This window comes from Passer domesticus, chromosome Z (assembly GCF_036417665.1).
Source record: "Passer domesticus isolate bPasDom1 chromosome Z, bPasDom1.hap1, whole genome shotgun sequence".
In the NCBI taxonomy this organism is placed as follows: Eukaryota; Metazoa; Chordata; class Aves; order Passeriformes; family Passeridae; genus Passer; species Passer domesticus.
Genome location: NC_087512.1, coordinates 52539599 through 52555567, shown reverse-complemented (window position 1 = coordinate 52555567; position 15969 = coordinate 52539599). Strand labels below are relative to the sequence as shown.

Here is a 15969-nt window from a genome sequence, read left to right as displayed (position 1 = left end):
TAGCATTTTAAAAAATTAATTTTAAACAGCAGGAAAGAAAGAAAAATATGATACTAATTATCCCATATGTTTTACCAATTATTTTAAGACAGCAACAAAATAATTAGTTCCAAAATATTTTTAGATGTCAGACAGACAGGCCCAAATTGAACCTAACCATATGTGAAAATTGCCTTATATGCCTCATATGAAAAAAGCCTTATATTTTCATATGTAAGCTTGATTCTCTTTTATTATTTTAACTGATATTATCATTCCCTTCCTGCACAGAAAGACTTTTAGGATTTGTTGTGCTATTTTAAAAATGCAACAAAAATTTCTAATGTGTTTACTGCTGAAATACTTACTAAATTAACTTAACTTCCAGAAAGTAAGGTGCACTGTTAGTGTGTAAGCAGTGGAGAGATACAATCAAGGGTTTGCTTTCAAAAGTGTAAATTTTTATGCCTAGAAACAGAGATAAGTGTTTTACAGTGGTCACTTTTTATTAGCTCTACCACAAATCATGCTGACATGACAAGACTGCATTTGAAACAGAAATCTCTGTGTTAGCCGAGCCTCTGATGTAATAATACAATTTATATACAGATATGCATTACTAGCCTGTAAAAAGTAGAGCAAATTGATATCACAGGGAGACAGAAAAAGTCAGTCTTAAATAGAAAAATTTTCATAAGTCAAATAAAAAATATATGCAATCACACGTACAAGCTTGGAGTTAGAAATCTTCACAAATACCTGAGCCGATGTCAACAAGAGCAGCTGAAGTCTCATTGCTGTGGTATCTGACTAATTTTTCAAGGAAAAAACATGAGAATAGATTTTATTTTGCTTGTCTTTTTTCCCCCACTAATAAACAAGAAAGTACTGTACTTGGTCACACAATGGCATAATGTCCAGGGTCTTATGATAGGATGTGCTGTGAAATATATACCATGTTATACAAACCAGGAGGAGCTAAGGAAGGGTGCATCTACTCTACTCCTTAGCAGATAAGAGAAGGATTACTTTCTTCCAACCAGTGGTTCATTTCTGGCTGAAATGGAAATTTCATTTCTGAAACAGAAAACATCCTTGCTAGAATGCACACACAGAAGCACCTCTATTATACTCTGAAAATTATTTTTATTTACTAGATGGTTAGTTTATTAATCGAAAATTACTTTACAAGGTGTTAGATTATAAGATTAAATTTGAGAATTTGTATTTATTTTAGACAATCTATCTATTCTTCCTCTTTTTCCTTAGACAACACTGTTTTATACAACAGCCCCTCATTAGAAGTAAGAGTACTTTTAAAGCCTTAAAAACATAAATTTACCCATCAAAGTAAACATGAAGGAATGAGGATTTGCTTAAGTTTTAGCTTTTATATTTTTCAGATTCTGTGCTGCTTTAGTGTGCAACTCTGAGCTTTATAGAAGGTGTTAGCAAGTTCTCTTCACAGAGTCGGTAGACACAATCATTTTCAGCTTGTCCAGGAACAACTGTTACAAGCTCCAAATTGACTAAAAAGTATAAAGAACAGTGAATTGAAGAGAGAAAAACAAGGAGGATGGAACTTCATAACCTAAAGCTATAGCTGGACAATTAACTCCAATATGCAGATGGACCTCAACTTTATAAAAATAGAGACTTCATGACCAGTCACCTATTTTGTGATCATTTTGGGTCCATCTTGAGTGTAGCCCTGGCTGGGCTCTTGTACCGCCCAAGGTGTATCTATTGAAGCCTTTTAATAATGACCTACTTTATTCTTTAACTCTGTCTAGCCTCTGTTCTAGGTCAGCCTACAGAAGGCATCAACAAAGAGCTCTTACGGAAACTATGCGTGCTCCTCCTAGGTAGTGTATTGGTCCAGACCAGGACAGCATTCCATGTTTAGGAGCTAGTGATCCACACAACAGTTCACCTGAGTAGGCAGAGGGCTGTGCTGAATATACAGGGTGGCTTTCAGGGCTGTTCTGTGCTGCACAAAGTTCTTGGCTGCAGGATAAACTCAGCAAGTTCACTGGAACAGAGGAGCCCACGGGCAACTCCCACTGGGTAGCAGTGATTTCACCACCTGCCTGGCCTCACCTTTAACTACAAGTGCAGCAAGGAGTGCTCATTACATAATCCCTTAGGAACAGTGCTGTTTTCTTGTAATGAAAAAATTGAATATCTCCCAGTACTGAAAGGGAGAGCTTCTCTGCACAGACAGGATCTGCTCTGCACAATGTGCAATAGGAAAATCCATCCAAGTTATGTCTCGTGTTGCACAAACTCAGGGTGCCCCAGTCACATATCAGGTTTCATTTCTAACTATATTACTCTTCTTACTTTTTCTAATTAGCGGAGTTATCTTATTAAGCCATTTGTTGTCAAAGCCTTTTTTTACTGATCCAGAAAAAGCCCTGCATCATCTCTCCCTCACTTCAACTCTTATCTTCCACCCCTAGTACAGAACAGGCAGGTACATGACATGAAGAAACAGATATGCTTGTAAAGTTTATCCTCTGCATTTGACCTTTTTTAATTCTTGTTTCTATTGGAAAGTTTATACATATTTTCCATCTTCAGCAATAGTTTCAAGTTCAGACCTCAGAAGAATTAAATAAATTAATTCTATTGACTCCACCATGAGAAATTCTAATCCATAATCCATAGGCTGTAATCATGGAAATGATTGCATAAACCCATAATCTTTCACAGCACTATTCCTCCTATGAAATACATTTAAGTAAAAGATCAAATGCTTCCATGACTGATGCCTGAATTTCTTTCAGTCTCACATATTTGAAGGTTGAGCTAAAGCATTTCTGTTCTCTTTCTTGTCTCTCTCCTTCCTGACCTGTCATAGCAGATTAGCAGAGCAGATTTCTGTAAACAAAGTGACCAGAGAAAATCAGAAAGACATCAGGGAATAACTTAGAGGAGAAAAGAAGACAGTGGAGATAGTAGCAATATATGGGTCTTTAGACTACAAGAACTATTTTAAGACCACACAACTTTCGGTCAAAGCAAAAATGGTGTAAATATTTATTCTTTCATATCATTGTTATATTTGCCCAATTATCCCATCATAAAAGAAACCTAACAAAATTAAATGTAGCAGCAATTTTAATTAAGTAGCTTAAAACATATAAAACTAAATACACTTGAAATATTGACAATATAATTTGTTTAAAATAAGGGGTAATTTGGTTCTTATAATAGCGTATAAGCAAAAATAACCACATAGAAAGTAAGCCTGCAGTCATATGTTTTCAAGGTCTGATAACAAGGTCTCCCTTCAGGCCTACTTCTATTTATCATTACCTGTTAATGTCTCTAATTATTTTTAAATTTCATTAGTTTCATATTCTTTGTTGGCAACACAGGAATTTAGACTGCTTTTTGATGAAGTTGTGTGTTATGAGGTATTTTGAATAATATATGATAATAGATTAATTTCAGAAACTGTCTAACATAATCATATTAGGGTTGATTGAATATATAAATCATAAATCATATACATTTGGGGGATTCTGAATGTATAAAACATTATATGTAAGTTCCCGAATTGCTAGATGCCAATTTCTTAATAACTGTTTGTCCTTGGGTGAGAAGGAAGTGAGGTTTTGGGAGGTTGTGGTCAAACCAATCAGTGCTTGGATTTGAATATTGGCACCTGGTTTGGCCACTGAAGGTATGGACTGCCTCTGAGAACACAGGGGGTTAAAAGCAAGAACTCCCAGGAGAACTCTCCCTTGGTCCCGGTCAGAGCTCCCCTGCCCAGCTGGGGCTGGCTGGGGAGGGAAGCCATGCGGCCGGGTGAGGTAGGCCGGAGCCTTGGGCAGAGGAGCGGGGTGAAGGCCTGGCAAGATGGAAGGAGCCCTGAGGAGCCCTGAGAGGCATCAGGCCCCAACCCCCCGGGAAAGAGAGAGAGCCAGTGCCTGTGCTGCCTTGAAATTTGATATCATGGACTGGCAGCACGGCTGGCCAGAAGGAGAAGTGGGAGATGCGGCACCAAGAACCGGCCGCCTTGGGAGTTCTGGGCAGACAGAGGCGAAAATTTTAACCCTTTTCTTAAATCATAGAAACCTTACAAATACTGATCCTCCTGAATCTGAATGAAGAGAGAGATAGAGAGAGAGATAAGAGGAAATCGGCAAGTGTGATGAAAGTTGGTGCAAGTGAAAGATGTCAGCAGAGGTGAGAAGAATCCTAGATGGGAGGAGATGATGGAGTGGCCTTGAGCTGACTCTTTCTTGTATGGCCGTGGACAGACCCATGTCTTTCCTGTAACACAGAGACTGCATTTAGAGGGAGGCAATGCCTTGGAACCAAAAAAGTGCAGTAGAGCAGTGGCATGAACAGAGATGGCTGAGGAGGGTGTGGGATGCCCTCTGTCTTCAGTAGACAGGGAGATCTCTGTTCACAAGGCCCCTCGGCCCGAGGAGGTAAATTTGAGGGGGCTGGTGTCTGGAAGCTGAGAAACTGTTGCTTTTTTAGAACTAGGCAAAGCATCCTTAAAAGAGGAACACTAAAAACAGTTCTGATCCATGTGCAGTGGTGAGAGCACTGGACATGGAGGGAAGAAGTCACAAGGGCCGATGTTCTCTGGGCAGTGCCACAAGTGACATGGAAACACAAGAGGTTTCAGTTGTGTTTCCGGGGGAAGCCTATGGTGCAAGGAGAGACTCCTCTCTCCCTGATAGACTAAGAGTTAATTATTTGAAGGGTGGTGATGGACTGAAAGTTGATTATCTGAGAGACAGAGATAGTGACTAAGTGAAACTCTAAAGTTTTATTTCATACTGTAAAGGAAATGGGGGGAGGAGGAGGAAAGTATTTGGAAAGTTTTCATTCTGAGTTCTGTGTCTGTTCCTTTTTAAATATTGTAGTTAATAAAGTTTTTTTCCTTTATTCCTAAGTTGAAGCCTGCTTTACTCTACTTCTAATCACATCTCACAGCAGCCACTAAAAAAAGTATATTTTCATAAAAGCACTGGCATTGTGCCAGTGTCAAACCATGACACTGTTAAATGAAGTTACCAGATGAGGTTTCGCTTATGTCAGAGTTGAAGGCACATTTACTTACCCACTCTTCAAATATGTAATGGATACTCTATTCTGGTTATTTATTTAAGTAACCCATAATAGCTACAGAGATACAGGTAAGAAGAAGGGTAAAATTAGCTTCCTGCACTATTCTGCCCTTCCTTATTATCTCCATCTAATGAACTGTGTAAGAAGTGAACCATACCCCTTTTCTTTTTTTTTCATAGGGTATTTATAACCCAGCCAGTTAGATGATTTCATGAAACTGCATCAGAATATAGACAGAACATGTACAGGAGACAGCCTCTCTATTAGGATGCAAACTGCTCAGTTAAAGTATTTAAGAATCATGTAGCAGCTGTGACAGTGCCAGAGGTAATTAAACTCGGGCTCTAAAAATAAGTTAAAAAGTACATGGTGCTGCATCCCATATTTGATTTTTCCTCCAAATGCTAATTATGTAAATTTATCCTGATAAATTTTACTTAGACTGAAATCTTCCTGTTATGCATTCACATCAACAACAAAAATCATGTCAACCAACTTGTGTTTTGCTTCTGCCGACATCCACATATACAGTTAAATTTCTGACAACTTTGAGTTTAGCTCCTGTGCTGGTTTTGTAATGCTGTTATCAACTAGAAAATGTCAAGTACAATGATAATCAGCCACTTAGGTAGAAGAAGTCAATTCTCTTGCTTAGGTTACCTCTCTTTGAACAGTCTCTTGGTTTCTATCTGTTTTTCATATTCAAAATCTTCACTTAAGGGACACTGTTTTCCCTGTAGTTTGAAGTTTGTGGGCAACCTGAACACACAGACGTATAGGCATATGTGTCAATGTTTTGGAGCTACTTCTCATAGGGATTTTGAGCTATAATCATGGACACTAAATACAGTTTTTCCTCCACTTGTACATAACAATTGTAGTATTATAGTTAGATCTCAGTTTATTCAGTTCTCTCTCTTTATGTACTTGCTTAAAAATCTATATATTATCTTCTGCATCTCCAAATAAACATGCTTCATCATAGTCAGAAGGTGTTTTTATTTAACTTCACAAACACTTCAGAAAAATACATTGGATAAAATATTCAGATAACTAAAACTGACCAGGAACAGAAATCTAAGATTACAATTAAACAAATTAGAAAATTAAACAAATGTGATATAAATATTAAATTACATTTTTCAAAGTAGTTTGACCACTCTAAAAGTTACAAATATTTAAATTCAGCAGTTTGACATTATCACATTCGAGTTTATCAAATGGACTTGGAATATGTACTTATTAATTCTATCCTATTGCACTATCAAATAAATATGCAGTAGTGACAATATTGCTTAATAGAGATTCACTAGCAATTCTACTTGGACTATCAAGTTCTGCAAGATTGGGCTCCCTTACTTCCTTAGATTTCAAAGACGACTTTTATAATTTTTTTCTCTTTGTTCAACTGCAAAATGGTCAATATGACACTGACTTTGAAAGACTTCCAAAAGAGCTGCAGAAGAGGAACTAAAGAGCAGTAAACCTGAATTCTTCACAGGACAAGTTGGTGGAAACCATCCAAAAAAATTAAAATTAATGGTAGTATGGATAAATTATCTTGACTGGGAAAGAATCTGTATGGGTATTTTATGACTTCACACACAAATCCAGTGGCATTCTTTGAAGGAGTTAAAAATCATGTGCATTAGACAGGTCCTGCTGATACAGTCTACTTCAATGTTCAAATAATGTACCCCTCTTTTTGTAAGATTAGGCACAGTGGCAGTGCCTCTGTCTCAAAAGGCAAAGAGCAAAAATCAAAGAAGAACTCAGACGACTGTGAAAGACTTGGTACATCTTTCATATTGGGACTGACTAGCTCAACTAGGACAGTTCATCCTGGGAAAAAATATGACTGACAGGGCATTTCAGATCAGAAAGGATTTCTAGAGAATGCTTTTCTGTCTCTCTGGAAACATGGATTAAGTGGCTTCAAATAAAACTCACAGTATACCTATTGAGAACAAACAGAACAATGCATTCTTCACAGAGAGCAAAACTAAAACACACCATGTTTGCATATTTTCAGTAGATGTCGTTCACTGATTGATTCTTGATCCCTGCAGAGAAGATATCATGATTTTATGAACAAGCACTGATTCACTGCATAATGGAATGAAACAAATGTAAAAATCAAATTATTAATACTGCACAGGCAACCTTCAGATTTTTTAATATGTGTTTTTCTTTGCAAATAATGTTTTATAAGGTTGTCTGTACATTCTGCTTAAGAGCTCTACCACTCCATTAAATTATACAAACAGATCTTGAAATTATTGCAAATGACAGAATTCAGATATATTTCTGAAGAAATATACATCTCTCTCAAATACTCCTGCAGCACCCCACTGCAGTTTTCATCAGTTCCAGAACTGATTTTAATTAGTGACTTTTATTCTGCATAAGAGCTTCTGTCACTGTCGTGGTGCTGGAATTTACAAGTTGATCAGCACTATTTGTGACCGACCAGTGCCTCAAAAAATCTACACCTGTGAATGTGGAAACACTGTCGCCACTTCATGGTCTAGACTGATGGGCATGTCAGAACATATATCCCTTTTAAGTAAGTAATTGAGTAGCTACTTAGAAGTATTTATTTCTGAATCATTACTAAAATTCCTGCAGTTTATCTTCCATAAAAATATGAAACGTGAGAGCAGGACAGTAGATATCTTACTTGAGCTGAAATACACTGGTTTTCAATTAGAAAAATACCTATTTTGCTTATAAAATAAGATTATCATGTGTAATTTTAGTAACATGCCAGGAATATTTAAAGTGGTTTCAGATGTGACCTTTTGTGTGGTCTTTCCCATAGTGCTGAATTTAGCAATACCAATATCTAAAGTCTAACTCTAACTCTCTTATTTTTTCTCAGAAAATTTATTAACTCAGCTGGCTTCTACTGCACAAGAAGTGTTATTAAAATGTCATTTTATCTAAAATTAAATATTTTTTCCTAAAGTCCTACCATTTCTCAACAACCAAATCAATTCTAATTATATAGATTCCCTATCTATATAATTAGAATTGATTTGGTTGTTGTATTAGCTTCCTAATACACCCCTCCACAGTAAATGTCCCTGTAAATAATATAATTTTTTATATTAACTTCAGTAAATGAATTGTGTAAATTAAGGAAGCTTGGACACTACTCAAAACCAAGCTTTCAAAAAGCTTTAAAGGAAACAACTTGATTTTAACTATTCTTTCTCAAAACTTGCTTCAGTGATGTAGTTATAATCATCAGCTTTTCATTAAGGCAGCCTTCATGATTTTTCCCAGAATACTGTGTAGACAGAGAAATAATGGTTATTTTGAACTTTACATAAGGAATGCAAATACTGTCGCTATTGGTGAACTATGATGCAGACTTTCAGAAAGAAAGAATGCAAAGATGGTCATGAGTGAATCAGGTAACTCTAGCAGCCAATTATTCTTAAATCCTAAAATAAGTTAGAATAATTACCCCATATGATATGTTCAACCCAGCTTCAGATGGCTGAGCTGAATCTCACACAGAGTGTACAAAACCATGTCCTAACAGCACTCTGTATTATCTGCCATATTTACTCAAATTTTATAGAAATTAAGACTTAATATGGAAATGTTTCTTTTAGTATGCACTGTAGCGTAAGCATGCAAAAACAAAGTATAAAGATTTTCACATAAAATGTCATAATCTGGACAAAACTGAAATGTACCGCTTCATTCCCCATATAAAATTTTTAACTCTTCCTCCAAGAAAATTGCAAGTACAGGTATCAGGAGTGTTAGTTCATTTATTCTACATAAAAACAAATGGAGGGGAAAAGTTTATCAAGCCCACACACTCACATAGTTGCTTCCTTGGTAAAGAAGTCACTTCTGATCATGAGAAAAATTTGAGGAACAGAGATTTGCTTCTTTTGGAAGAATACATTAAAAATTTGTTCAGTAACATTGCTAATTCTACTGAGTTTAGAGCTCATACGAAGTCCATACTATTCTTGCTGTTTGTAGCAGTAAGCTACTCCTATACACAGATGAAGAAAGATGGATTTTAACACATTTTAACATATTTAACACATCTTTTAATATAAAATTTTATATTTTTTCCACTTTTGGAAATGACCACATGAGCAAAAACTGTCCACTTTTATTATATAAATTCAGTTTTAGTGTGTTCACTGTGAAGTGTTTACCATTACTGTTTGCTCTGTGGTGGAACATTATCATGCAGATGACTGCCTGTCTGCTCTTATCAGAGTAGGTTTGGTCACCATAAGTAATTTTTCTGTTTATCACAGGCAATATTTTAGATGCAATGACTAGATTCTAATTTCTCCGAAGATTCTGTCACTTGTGTCCTGACCTTTGGTAGCTACAGCTGACTTTTATCTCAACCTTTCCTCAAGAGCTTCCCTTGCCCATCAATTAGATACCAGCTTCTCCACCCTTTGCAATTCTTTTGAGTAATCCAAGAGAAAATTTTTTACTCTGTGTTTTTACCTAAAGACATCTCTTGTTGTAAAGCAAGATCTGTTTAAAAGTCTTCCTGGCTTAAGAGACTTGGGTAACCAAAGCACATCAACTGAACTTCACCTTTAGGATGTCTCTATCCCTTCTATCTCCCAAGGGAAGCAACAGTGTTGTTTAAAGATGTAGACATCTGTCTTTTGTGGAAAAAACACCCTTCTTTTAGAAAGCTGAAAATTCAGGGTGCAAGTTCAGACCTCTTCTGATGTCAGGACTTGAGCATAACTCAAAATGACTCATTCTCTGGACTAAACTCAAAGACATTTTTCATGAATATTCAAGGTATTCTCATATCTCATTTTCTTTCTCATTTCAGTTCCAGCACAGGAAACTTGGACACATTCCATTCAACTATCCCTTTCCTTTATATTGACAAGATAAGATTAACTAAAAATAATGTGGCTTTTGATCCTGTGATCCAGAGTTGGGATTTCTTTTCTGACATTAGTGTTTTTCTTTTTCCATTTGTTTTCTCTTAGAAATGTGAACCTTAACATGAACCAGACTACTCACCACATGCTTCATCACTTCAAGCTCTCTGATCTAATTAGCTAATGCATGGATATTTAACTACACCAAAAATAAAATTATAAAAATATAAAAAGCTTTACAGTTCTAATTATACCTTTAGGATTCCAGGATTACATAATGTCCAAGTTTAGACTATTTGTCCTGAAAATCATCTCTTAGTTTTTCCTCTGTTATATGTTGGAACCCAAGACATAAGGTCTTGTGGGTTCATGCTTTCCCATTTTTTTCTCTTGATTGAAATTTCTCCAGTAAGCAATTTACTGTTATGTAGCACAAAACTAAGTACATTAATGAGTGACCTTCTAATATTAAAATATTAATTGCTCAAACCAAACACAAAAAGGGAAGTCATTCTTCTTAAGGGCGAATTTTCTTTGTGATTAGCAATCCATAAATAGAGAAGGCTAGTCCCTCTGTAGCAAATATCTGTAAAACTATTATCTAAACTTTTCTGTCTATGCTTTTACTTACTTGGGGTTCTCCAGATTGGCCTTTGTTCTGAAAGATAAATGTTCCTACAAAATGTTGTTTAAATACACGGCACAGCAAACTGCCAATTATAAGAAATGCTTTCCTCCAGTAATTATATTCTCCGGAGTGAGGACAATATTATTCTACTTAATATTACAATTAACAAAATAGACTTTTGTCATGCCTTTATTTAAACTGTAGTCCTACAGAAAAGTTTTCACAGTGAGCTATAGAATTGCCCCAATGAAAGCACTTCTGAAAACATCGATCTTACAACTAACATTTGAATGTATGAGCCAATCGCTAGAAGACTTGTCTTGGTGGGCAAATTCTGCTTAAAAGTTTTCAGAGTGAATCTTCAGTATAATCACCTTGTTCAACTGTCAAATTACTGAATTAGAGCTGCTGCCACTTTATATTGTTCAGTAGGTTCTGGCTTATTCTTGTGTATGTTCTTATGTTTATTGATTGACAATCAGAAATTGACATGTACATGTATCAAACATTTAAGTGCCATGGAATATTAATCTGATCATCATCTGAACATTGTCTTAAAAACTAAACAAGTGGTAATAATCTCCAATTGAGTGACTAGCCAGCAAGCTGAAAAGACAAGAAAGCAGATTGTTACAGTGACTATTTTGAGAAACACATCCTCATCCACAACTTTCATGCTACCACAGTATACCATTCACCTTAGTCAGTGAATTCCCCATCCAGCACGTACAAATCTTGTGTTTGCTTCTGGAATAGGCACTCAGCAGCAGAAGGCACAATGGGAGGAAAAGGAAAGGTCATAGCTAGGCTGTAGCAGTAAGTTACTCCTATACAGAGAAGGAGACAGATTTTAACATAGCTATATTTTTTTTCCTATGGCAAATAGAAAGGGCAAATTCCTACTGATTTCTAATGGCATGTATTTCCTTATGCCATAATTTAGAGCGGTTACAGCCAGGTCCCTTGAGAATCCTAACTAGTTACTGTTTGTCTGCCTCTCTTGTATGTCTTTATCCCCTATGAGGCAGGTTAGTTTGAGAGTGCCTTACTCTCCCTTTTCATGAAGACTGATTGTGTATTAGCCAAAGTTTCTTTCTCCACTAGCTACAGGTGTTCAGCCACAGGGGCCAGGGAGTATCTGTAGCTGCAAAAGCTCTTCAGCAGCTGCTTGAAGTGCTCTCAGCATACCAGTGAGCTGGCTTACACTGCTGGGGCAGATACATTCTCTCATTTTTCACCTGTGGTAACAGTCCTGTGCTGCACTTCAGCACAAAGGTGCAGCTTATACTTAAATACATACATTCACTTTATTACCTCAAGAAATAGGGGGCCTGCAAATTGTAAATGACTACTGCTGCAGTTTCATTTTCCTACAGTTGTTTGGACAAGGTCTCTGCAGGCTGAACAACCTCAGCTCCCTCAGCCTTTCGTCACAGGAGAGATGCTCCAGCCAGCTCTGGGGCCCTTCTCTGGGACTCAATCCAACATGTGCTGGGAGCCCAGAGTGGGGTCTCACCAGAGCAGGGCAGAGTGGCAGAATCCTCTCCCTTCCCTGCTGCCCACAGGGCTGCTGGATCCAGCCTTGGATGCACACTTGGTTTTCTGGGCTGCCAGTGCCCATGGCTGGCTCATGTCCAATTCTTCATCCAGCAGTATCCCCAAGTCCTTTCTCTCTGCTCTCAGAGTTCGTTCATTCCCGTGCTTGTGTTAATAGTGAGGATTTCCCCAACCCGGGTGCAGGACCTTGCACTTGGTCTTGTTCGGCTTCATGAGGTTCACATGGGACCACTCCTCAAGCCTGTCAAGGTCTCCCCAGGTGGACACCCCTGCTCCCAAGCATCAACATCAACTTCATCACTCAGTTTGGTGTAATCTGTCCACTTCCTGATAGCGTACTCACTCCCACTGTCTCTGTCATTGATAATGCCATTAAATAGGATTAGTCCCTTGAGGGACACCCCTCATTACTGGTTTCCACCTGGACATTGAATCATTCGCTGTAACTCTGGATATGGCCACCCAGGCACTTCCTTCTCCATCCTACAGTCCATCTATCAAGAGTTTTACAGAGGCCCAGTTAGATGATGTCTGTAACTCTTCCTTGTCCAGCAACAGTCCTGATACAGTTATTCCACTATAGAGGGCTACTATGTTAGTCAGGAGGAAATCGGTTCAAAGACATTCTCATAAATTGGATTTAAGAAAAGTTGAAGGTTTCTCTCTTTTTATGAAGTGGAAGGTTATTGTGTGTACCACAGAGACATTTAAAATTGTCTTTATTTAGACTGTCACACAGCTGAACATTCTTTAATTTAATCCAAACTTCTTAGGAAATAAAATTATTATGATTCTCATCCTTCAATTTTTAGGCAATATGCTAACAAAAACTAAAAGTGACTGAATTTACAAAAATATTATTGAGAACAACTGTCTTTCAAAAGGCTGTAATACATCATATGACTCTGTAAAAAATACCATTTGGAACAGCTGAATCACAGGATCATTGAATGGTTTGGGAGGGACCTTATAAAGATCATCCAGTTCCAAATGCCCTGTCATGAGACACCTCCCATTAGACCAAGTGGCTCAAAGTCCCATCCAGCCTGGACCCGGCTTTGAACACTGCCAGGGATGTGGCAGCCACAGCTTCTCAGGGCAACATGTGCCAGTGCCTCAACACCCTCATAGTAAAGAATTTCTTCCATATATTTAACTGTGCCAGTTTTCATAATACGGGTCACATTTGTATCAGCTATTCATGATCAGGGTTTGTAGGATACAATTTTATGACACTTGAAACAGGGATAATCATGAAACAGCAATGATAGAAATTGCATTTAAAAATTATATTCGAATCCTAGGAAAATTTCATTGCTAAATTAAGCAGAAAAAACAATATAAAAACTTAAAATGCACAGACACAGCTATTCATCAGTAGGTACCAGCTTTCCTAAATATGTGTTTAACACTCACAAACATTTGTGGTTTGACAGCCTCTTGTGACATGCTCTAGTGTGATCTCTGTCCAAGGCAATTCCTTTGATAATGAAGGGGCAGAACTCGTCTAGACCAAAATAAAGTGAGCAGAAAGCTGTAAAACACTGCAGGTCACATCAAAGCAGGAAATGAGGACTAGAAAAGAATTTGAAGAACACCTTACAAAGGATGCTCAAACTGGTAGTAAAAAAGGTCTTCACATACATCAAAAGAAAGAAGGTAGTAACAGAACTCATGAAATGGGTTAAAAACAAAAGTCTTAACTGGGGGACAGAGTACGATGGTGTGATCAAGGATGGCAAAGCTAGCAGAGAAGCTCAAAAACTTGTCTGCCCCAGGCAGCATCTGGATATGCTGGGGATTCATGACACCAGACCTGCCTCCTGCTGAGGATGGGATCTACATCAACTTGAAGTAACTTTACAGGAAATATGAGCCTGAATAGGGAAGAGAAATACAGGCTGTGCAAACATTTCACCTGTAAGTAAAGAAGGTTCAAACTAGGTCAACATTGAGGCACAAATATGAGAGAACTCAGCTACCAAACTGTGGAACTACTGGTTGTGGCATAGAACCCATCCTCATGGTTGGGAGGTGACCACCAAAGCCAAGCAAAGCCATGAGAGCCCAGCTTGAGAGGGAGAAACTGGAGAGTCTGAGTCATCCACTGTGAAGCTGAAACACTTGTGGCAAAGCTTCCTGAGCGCATGGACAAACAGGGGCTGCCGGGGAAGATTTTATTCTCATGTGACCAGTGACAGGCTGCCCAGAGAGGTTATGGAATCTCCCTCCCTAGAGACACTCCAGAACTGTCTGCACACAATGCTGTGCCACGCAGGTGACCCTTCTTCAGCAGGGAGGTTGGACCAAATGAGCTGCTGTGATATCTTCCAACCTTGCCCATACCGTGGTTTTGTAGACTTTAAAAGGCAAACTGCCCGACTGCCCGCTGCCTGAGGATCTCGAGAAACACATGCTGAGGGTCCATCCCGTTTTCCTTAAGCTTCCACAGTGCCCGTGGGCATTCTGAGCTTTCCGCCGGCATCCCCTCCCTCCCACACCTGAGAGCTGCTCGCACCCACCCCGCCGCAGGCCCTGTGCTCGCTGCCAGCCCGGCAGCCCCGGGCCCTCACCGCCCGCGCTCGGACCGTGCCGCGCCTCCACCTGCCCTGCCAGGGCAGCGCAGCCGCAGCCTCGGCACACTGACCCCGAGTGACCGGCCCCGGGTGACTGACGGGCCCTGCACGGGTGACCGATGCTCTCTAGGTGACGGACCCCGGGTGACTGACCCTGAGTGAGTGACTCTCCTAGGGGTGACGGGCCCTGTGAGGGGGATGAACTCGGGGTGACTGACCCTCCAGGGGTGACTGACCCCGGCTGACCGATCCTCGGCAGGTGACTGACCCTGAGTGGCCGACTCCGAGTGACGATCCCCGGCGCTGCCCGACCCCCGCGCGCACCCGGCTCGCCGCGGCAGGTGCGCGCTCACGGGGCGGGGCGGGGCGCGCCCCCGCGCGTGCGCGCGGCTGCCGCTGCGGCCCCGGGATCGCCGCGGCCGCGCCTGCGCGTGCCCCTCTCCCCTCCCGGACAAGATGGCGGCCGCGGGGGCACCGGCCGGGGGCGGCGAGTGAGGGACGGGGGCGACGCGGCCGCGGTGCCGCGTCTTGGGGGCGGGCGGCTGCTGGGCAGGAACAGCGGCAGGGGCTTCGGAGGAGGCGGCCGGGGGTGTCCCGAAGCTCCGCAGCGGGGATGAGGAGTCGGGGAGCCAGGTCAGGGAGCCGGTGAGGAAGGAGCGGGGCTGCTCCGTATGCGCGGCTGCCCGGCGCCTCTCGCCGCCCCGGAGTCGGGGCGTAGTTCGGCGGCCCGGCGGAGGCGTCGGAGGAGCCGCGGCGGCTCTGGCGGGGGCAAAGGAAGGCGAACAGGTGAGTGCCGGGAGCGGGCTGAGCCCTCGGGGCGCTGCCCCTGTCCGGTCCAGTGCGTGTCACTCGAAGACAGTGCAGCAGCTTTGTTTTGCGTTCTTTTTTAAAAATTTTATTTTGCGGTAGCGCGATGTCATTTGACATTACTTGGTTTGGTCCTTCAAAATAAGTCTGAAAGCATTCAGGTACTCCATAGCTAGAATACCTCTGGAATATGAAGGCTGCGTCTTAGGAAGAGCTGACCTGCTGTTTCCTGAGAAAAGGTATCTAAAGGACTTGACTTGCAAAAACCATAGTTAAAAACTCCACTGTTAAACGAGTCATTAACCTGGAAACTCTGTGAAGAGGCTTTATTTCTTCTGTTATATGCCCTCTGACCTCTGGTGACGAAGGGTGGGTGTGTACAGGTGTCTGTGACCACAGCCTTAGATTCTGTAGTAATTTTAGCCTTAGCGGCCAT

General features: G+C 40.3%; 1 protein-coding gene and 1 long non-coding RNA gene across 4 annotated transcripts in view; one reads left to right on the top strand and one right to left on the bottom strand.

The window, feature by feature from the left end:
- Positions 1-6055: 6055 nt before the first annotated feature.
- LOC135289879 (uncharacterized) lies at positions 6056-15076 on the bottom strand. Its single transcript, XR_010352608.1, has 2 exons — positions 11292-15076; positions 6056-11199 (listed from the first exon to the last, which is right to left on the bottom strand). It is a non-coding gene; the product is annotated as an uncharacterized LOC135289879 (long non-coding RNA).
- Positions 15077-15252: 176 nt separating this feature from the next.
- APC (APC regulator of WNT signaling pathway) overlaps positions 15253-15969 on the top strand; it is a 94659-nt gene continuing 93942 nt past the window's right edge. For 2 of the 3 annotated variants that reach the window (XM_064403147.1, XM_064403145.1), the window contains exon 1: positions 15254-15512. The gene's annotated coding sequence lies outside the window, so the exon portion shown is untranslated. Of the gene's footprint in view, positions 15513-15969 lie in introns of all 3 variants that reach the window. The other variant, XM_064403148.1, reaches the window with a different exon arrangement.